Source organism: Camellia sinensis, chromosome 14 (genome assembly GCF_055761805.1).
Source record: "Camellia sinensis isolate YWXY chromosome 14, ASM5576180v1, whole genome shotgun sequence".
Lineage (NCBI taxonomy): Eukaryota > Viridiplantae > Streptophyta > Magnoliopsida > Ericales > Theaceae > Camellia > Camellia sinensis.
The window spans coordinates 28,800,076-28,807,366 of NC_138974.1; the positions used below are offsets into that span (position 1 = coordinate 28,800,076).

The following is a 7,291-nucleotide window of genomic DNA, read 5'->3' on the forward strand; positions in this document are numbered from 1 at the left end:
AAAAAAATCAAATAAAATCTATAAAATAAATCACTCAAATTTTATTTTTTATTTATTTAACATATTTTATTATTCCTTATTTGTTATATTTTTTATTTATAATATATATCAATTAAAAATAAAAATCATACCTAAGATAAAAATAATAAATATATTTAAAAATAACTATTAACTCACCGTTATATAATAAATATATTCTTAAAATAACTATTAAAAATATATATATATATATATATATATATATTACCGCTCCCCGAGGCGCTCCCAATCTAAGAAACTTCTATCGGTTCACGCTTCCCCGCTCCCGCTCCTGCCCCCGCTCCCGCCCCCACTCCCGCTTCGTGCAACTAAGGATTGACCCTTCCCCATGTCAGTATAGTCGTCATCACACATGTTTCTTTTAGAATGTCAATTACTTGGTAATCTTTCTCTTTCTCTATGGTGGTGTTATCACTTGAATAATAGGATTATGAGGTTATTGCCAAAATTACTTCATCAACATCAATTTTGAAACAAACTAGGTGGGTGTAGTATGGGAATTAAATGGATTCAAACAAGGGTATGGGGCTTTCTCTTCATAGCTCTGGTCCAGATGTGCGACTGATTGTTTAAAGGAGGGAGGGGATGAAGTCAAGTTGAGGGGGAAATGATGGTAAGGGTAAGATGAATCTTGTAGTTGGGATGTAAATAGCAGATTTGGATAGCTCTATTTCTGAGAGGTGTGAAGAGAAGGCGACGATGTCTACAGATTCATGTCTTTCTCTGGCTATGTTTAATCTTTTGAGGATGGGGGTCTTTTGTTCAATGACAGTCAACGATGAGGTAGAGGTCGAAAAGATGGACAGGGTATTGTTTATTAGCAATGTAAGGGGGATGGAGTTCTATGTTGAATTTGTTGATAATGACTTTTTAATATTGATGAAAGTAGGCAAATCTACTCGTAATTGCGAGAAGTTTTCATGCATTATTGATAAGGGAGGTAGTTTGAGCCATGAACAAATTGAACAATTGGTTAGAGCATCTCCAATGGTGTTTGCTAAAATAACATTGCCATTGCTATAATTTGTCAATGAATAGTGTTATTTTGCCAAATTGGAGCACCTCCAATGGTCACATACTATTTTGGCAAACCTCAACTAATTTTTCCTCCAAGTTTATAGGTGTTGTTTGGATATAGGTTTTTTAGTGATTTTTTTTAGTGATTTCTTTTTTGTCTTTAGTGACATTTTTTTAACTGTTTCTAAAAAAAACTATATATTTACATTATTCCCGACTAGACAAATATAAAAAATGAAAAAAAATTGAAGGAAAAAAAAAATTAAATATAATTCACTGTACCAAAATTCATACCATTACAAAAAAAAAAATTTTTTTTTTTAACTACAGAGCACAACGGCTTCATACCTTCCATTTTTTTTTTTTTTGGTTTTTATTAACCAAACACAGCACAACAGCTCTATTTCTTTCGTCACCACTGTCCACGTACAAACCATCAACGGTTGAGATGATTTGTGTAGAATCATCCAACCTTTTTCCTCTTCCTCTCACTCTCTCTCTAACCTTTTCGTCCTCCCTCACCCTCTCAGTCTCCCGCTTTCTCTCATTCTCAGATATCATCTCTCCTCTCTCTGTTCGAGTGGCGATGGTGTCGACCCTCAATCGCCGAAGACCAACAGCAACCTCTATCTCCCTCTCACTCTCACTCTATCCCTCTCACTCTCTCCTCTCTCTCTCTCTTCGATCGGTGACGGTGTCTACCCCCAATTGCCAAAGACAACCTTTCCTCTCTCTCTCCCTCACTCTCACTCTATGCCTCTCCCTCTCACTCTCAGTCTCCCTCTCCCCCAAGCGCCGCCATCTACCCCCACCCCTTTCTCTCATTTCTCTCTCTCTCTCTCTCTCTCTCTCTCTCTCTCACTCCTAGAATGGATCGGCGATGTTAGACAAGATCACGAAGAAGATTGAAACCCTAATGAACACAAAGAAGATCAACCTATTTCTGTCAAGTATGTTTTTTGATTTCACTTTGTTGATTTTCTAATTTTTTAAATTTTTTTTTGCTTCAAATTGCTGAAATTGAAATTTGGAAATTGATTTTGTGTTTTGAAAGGATGGTGATTGTTGATTTTCTAAATTGATTCTGTGTTTTTAAATCATTGTGTTTTGAAAGGAAATTGATTGTTGATTCTGTGTTTGGAAATTTGGTACTTGATGATTCTGTGTTTTAAATTTTTAAATTGTTTATTTTCTAGCTTGATTCTGTGTTTTGAAATTTGATATGTTTGAAATTTGTATGATTTTTGGGTGAATATTGCTTTTGTGTTTGGAAAGGATGATGAAAAAGGGGAGGAGGGAGGGAGGGAGGAAATAGTTGGTTGAAGTTGACTTCGCAGCTTTGGCATTTGCCAAAGATAACAACTGCTAAAACTTACCATTGGAGGTGCCTTTCTATCAACTGTTGCCATAATTTGGCAATAGCAACTCCAATGGCACGCCATTGGAGATGCTCTTAGGAAGGTGAGTGAATTGAAAGTAGAAGATAAAAAGTAGGAAGATTAGATTGATGGTTGTGCCATCCCGTTAATGTGTTGAATTATTTTAGCTATGTACATATATTTCTTAAATTTTATATAATTTTTTAGTCTCCACAAATACTGCAAATTGATGAAATTGTTCCACAAAAATTTTGGTTACTAAATTTGTTTTAATGCCATTGACATATACTGCAGATTGCCTTGAGAACGATTGTCTTCTTCTTCTAGGATGGAGGTCACCTGCAGTGATTGTGTCCTATGCTTGCCCAGTAGGACCAACACTAACCATCCTAGCTCTCTGAATTTCTCGGGTCTCGTAACCTGTGTCATGATACTGCTAGATATTTTGGCGACTTTTCTGTATGTATACAATGAGAGGTATGTTGACTTCTTAGCGTTGCAATTGCTTGCATCTATTCTTAAGAGGTGAATGAAAGGAAAAAAGCTTACCACTTTTGACTTTCATGTACCAAAAATTTAGCTCTCTTGAAGCAAGGTGCCTCTATTTACATACCCCCTTTCATCTCAAGGCATTAATTAGCTTATTTTTTATTACAATAGTAACCTAATGTAAAATGACCACAAAGGACAAAAGGCTATGATACACACTTTACGTAAAATTACCATAAAAGACAATAATGAATACAATACACACCAAACGTTACTTACGCATCTTCTCTCTCAAAAACCAAAAAATCCTGAAACAAAAACCAAAAACCCTTAAACAAACAACCAAAAATATACGTATTATTGAAGATTTTGATTGGACTGAATGATGGATGCATCTGGCAATATTGATTTGGAACAATAGAGCAAGGAAAATGTTAGTTTTTCAAATATATATATATATATATATTTTTTTTTTGGTGTACTTGTTGTGTGGTAAACTGTTTGTATTCGTTCGGATATCCAGATTCGAACAATATACTCATGTTCGACTATCTACAATCGAACAAGTTCTAATTGTTCGATTTTCTAGTGTCGAACATATTAAAAGTGTTCGACATAAACACACTGGACAAAAGGTCAACGTTCAAAAGACTAGTGTCGAACGGTTTGCAAAATGAAATTTTCAAATACAATGCGCATGGCAACGGAAAAACGTACATAAAACCCTAAAATCTAAGACAAATGAGAATTTTCACGTACTGTATCTCCAATGTGGAGTTGTTTCCAACTGTGATGATAACAACGATCATCATCGACTTCTTTGATGATACAAGTAATGGAGGGGGTCGTGAATCAGAGGAGAATGGAGTGAAGTCGTCTTCAGCACAAATGGAGACCGGTTTAGACTGGTTTCCAAACCTCTAGGATGACAATGAAACAGAGAATGGAGGGGGACATTGTGTGTGTTTTTGATGTGGAGGTGTGGAATATGGAAGGTTGAAGATTGTGGGTGGTGTGTGGAGTGAGTAAGGGTAAAGATGGAAAATTGTGGTATGTATTGAGCAAATTTCTTATTTATCAAATTACTAAAGGTGTGCCTTGAGATGAAAGGTGGTGTGTAAATAGACACCCCTTGAAGCAGTCTCAAACTGCCAATTATGCCCTTTAGTTTATGAAGTCATTTCATTTCAAGTAATGCGTTGCACACAAACTTAGAAGCGGGGGAGGCGGGAAAGAGAACCTTGTTTTGTGGCTAACATATTAACAATCCTCTACATCTTTTCTGCCATGTAGAGAAATGTCGGTGAAGCCCTCATTTAATTGGCCGGGAAACTTGCTGGTAGCCTGCTATCAGCTATGTGAATCCTATAATCTTACTCACCATGTCGGTATTTTTACTCCAGGTGTTCAGAGATTATAGTTTTTGCTATTTCTGTGATTCACTTAAATTTTGGGGAGCTGTTTTGTGTAAATAAAACTAGTAATAAGATTTGTATCCAATCCACCCTCCTAACTCCACCCAATTTTAGCAGAATAAAATGGCAAAAAAAGACTTACGTAGCCGACCCCACTTGGGTCATGTTAACGTGTGTCCTTAGGGCACATGTTAAGAAAGAAAAATATTATACATTCTTTGTCGCACCCACTTTATGCATAATGTATAATCTTTCTAAGCATCTTAACATGTGGCATATGTTAGCAAAATCCGTTTATATTTAGACTCTTTTGGATCACTCCTTTCCATGCACATTCTTCATGCATAATGTATAATCTTTCTAAGCATCTTAACATGTGGCATATGTTAGCAAAATCCGTTTATATTTAGACTCTTTTGGATCACTCCTTTCCATGCACATTCTTCACCAGTTGCTATCCTCTTAATGCTGATATATATTTATATATATGCAAATTACTATCCTCTTAATATATACATATATGTCCTTAACTGTGTTTTTAATTTGGTCAATTGCTGTCTGTTTGTAGCAGTCACGGTATGATCTAGAAGAGGAGATGTGTAATGCTCAAAGAGAGGCAGTGGAGGCAGCTCATCAAAAATGCATACAGATGCCCAGAATTATCCATTTGAGAAAAGCAGCAGCAATAGGCAGCAATGGTGAGAGGTCTGGAGATCACATGGACATTCCCAACCCAACCTAGAGGCTCAAAAACAACTCGACGGAGCAGATTCTCATGATAACTGTTGGCTAGGTCTCCCAGAAAAATCTTGGCGATTTCAGATCATAACCATCTGATTGATGCCTAGTTGGATGATTATTTTGGCCAATAAGCTACATTTCATGTTTAGCTTCTGTGAGAGGTTCAGCTTATGGACAAGGACTTCATGCCGCTCTTCAAGAATAGATCGTGTGCACATAGATGGAGGTTTGAGAGTGAGGATTCTAGTGACTGAAAAAACATCATTTTTGAAACGTTTAAAAAAAAATGAAAAAAGAAAGAAAAAAAGAAAAAAAGAAGAGAGGTCAATGTAAAATAGATTCACATGAGAGAGGGAGAGGAGGAGCTCTGTGTATGGATTGGCAATGTGTACAGAGAAACAATGAATGTGTGGATGCAACTGACAAGAGTATGTTATATGTACCAGCAATGTGTACATGAATTCATCGCATTGAGAAAGATTGGTGGCCTTGACTGTTTGACTAATTTCAGTTGGGACGTTCCTAATGACAAAAGAATGCATTTTTCCCAGAGAGGCCTGCCTGGAAGCACTTTGTCCAAACAGAACTTGTGTTTTGTCTCTTTTTCTTGGCATAATTTCTTTTTCTTTTTTTTTCCTCTTTTCTTCTTTGGTTTCTCGGAGAGTATGAAATGTTGTTAGTATACGGTCACTGTTTGTGTTGTTTGTCTGGAAGTCTAGAAAATTAACAAAGACAAGATGACAAAATTTGTATTACATTGTGTTGTCCAACAATTTGTGGGTTGAAGCATTTGGTTGTGTTTCTGTTTTGATTTTGTGAACTAAAGCTTTAAGTAGTTGTACCCAAAAAAAAAAAATTAAGGTTTAAATTGAACTTGGATCTTATCTTTTGTGTCAACATTTTTCCTTCGATTTTTTTTCCCAGTCAGTTTGTTAAAAATATGGAAATTGCAGTTACTAATTTTGGACCTGTCTGTCAGCATTTCATATTTTAGACCATATTTTGTTTCAATACACATTGTTTACACCATTTAGATATCAATTTTCAAATAGAAACAAAATGCTCGAATTTCAAATTCTAAATAAAATTCAATTGTTCGAACAAAAATCTTGTTCAATAGTTGATATCCGAATATTTTTATTTTATTCAAAAGTTAATATTCAAACGGCACAAATAGAATGTTTTGAGACAAAGTGGTGTGCAAATAGGATCACTTAATACTTTATTTAAGTTGGAAATATCAACAAATATGTGCAAGCAAATGCAATCACTCATAACAGTTTTGAGCCGGAAAAAAAAAAAGAAAAAAAGAAAAAATTATCAAAGTTCAATTTGTAGAGAATAGGGAAAGGGGTGGGAGTGTATGTTGGTGGAGGGGCTATGCACTGTGCTGGTTGTGTGGTGTTGAAGGCGCATTTTCCTGTACAAGATAAATCAGTCATTAATTTTTTAAATAGGGTAGATTTTTAATTTATTTCAGTATTAGGGTAAAATGCGATTCTTAACTAAGTTTTTCAAAAAAAAAAAAAAGAAAAAATGAAAAACGTGATTTCTACCAAAGTCTTTTAACCTTTTTGTAGTATTAAAATAATATTATTTTATTATTAAAAAAACACATTTTTTTATTTAATTATCAGTGGTTACTAATTTGTTTTCCTGACTAAAAGCGTATTTAAAAATAAAATTTTATTCATTTATATAAAAAAATGTCCTTACTAAAAAGTTCCTTTTTAATAAAAAAAAAAGTTTTATCCAAGTCATTTATATGAAAAACCTTCTTAATAACATATTTTATATATCCCACACTCCCCTTTGTTTTTTTTTCCTTTTATTCTCTTCACTCCGTAATCAATGTTCCTCCATTTTTGACACTCCGGCCTCAACCATCACTCCCTTCTCTCTTCTTAGAGACTTGCATTGTCAATGTCCCCACCACCACCAAGTAAGTCCATCTCTCTCTTTATTTTTGGAACACTAGTTTTCAAATATTTGAATTATTTAATTTCATTAAGATGCTTTCCTTTTTTTTTCTTTTTCTTTTCTTTTTTTTTTTAGCTCGTATATGTTTAGGATAGTGTAATCGTACACATTTGCTATGTATACTTGCAAAGTTCAATAAAATGTCACAACCAAACCAATTATTGACTTCTACTTCTTCTTTGATGATTTTTTATGTGTGTGTGTGTGTCAAATCTTAGACATATTGATTTT

The 7,291-nt window shown here is 34.6% G+C and overlaps 1 protein-coding gene across 24 annotated transcripts in view; it reads left to right on the forward strand.

The window, feature by feature from the left end:
• Nucleotides 1-5,977, forward strand: part of LOC114269466 (uncharacterized) — a 41,960-nt gene extending 35,983 nt beyond the window's left edge. For 7 of the 24 annotated variants that reach the window (XR_014351066.1, XR_014351061.1, XR_014351063.1 and 4 more), the window contains 2 exons: nt 2,730-2,912; nt 4,911-5,883. The gene's annotated coding sequence lies outside the window, so the exon portion shown is untranslated. Of the gene's footprint in view, nt 1-2,729; nt 2,913-4,907 lie in introns of all 24 variants that reach the window. The other 17 variants (XR_014351070.1, XR_014351074.1, XR_014351078.1 and 14 more) reach the window with 5 other exon arrangements.
• The last annotated feature ends 1,314 nt before the right edge of the window (nt 5,978-7,291 follow it).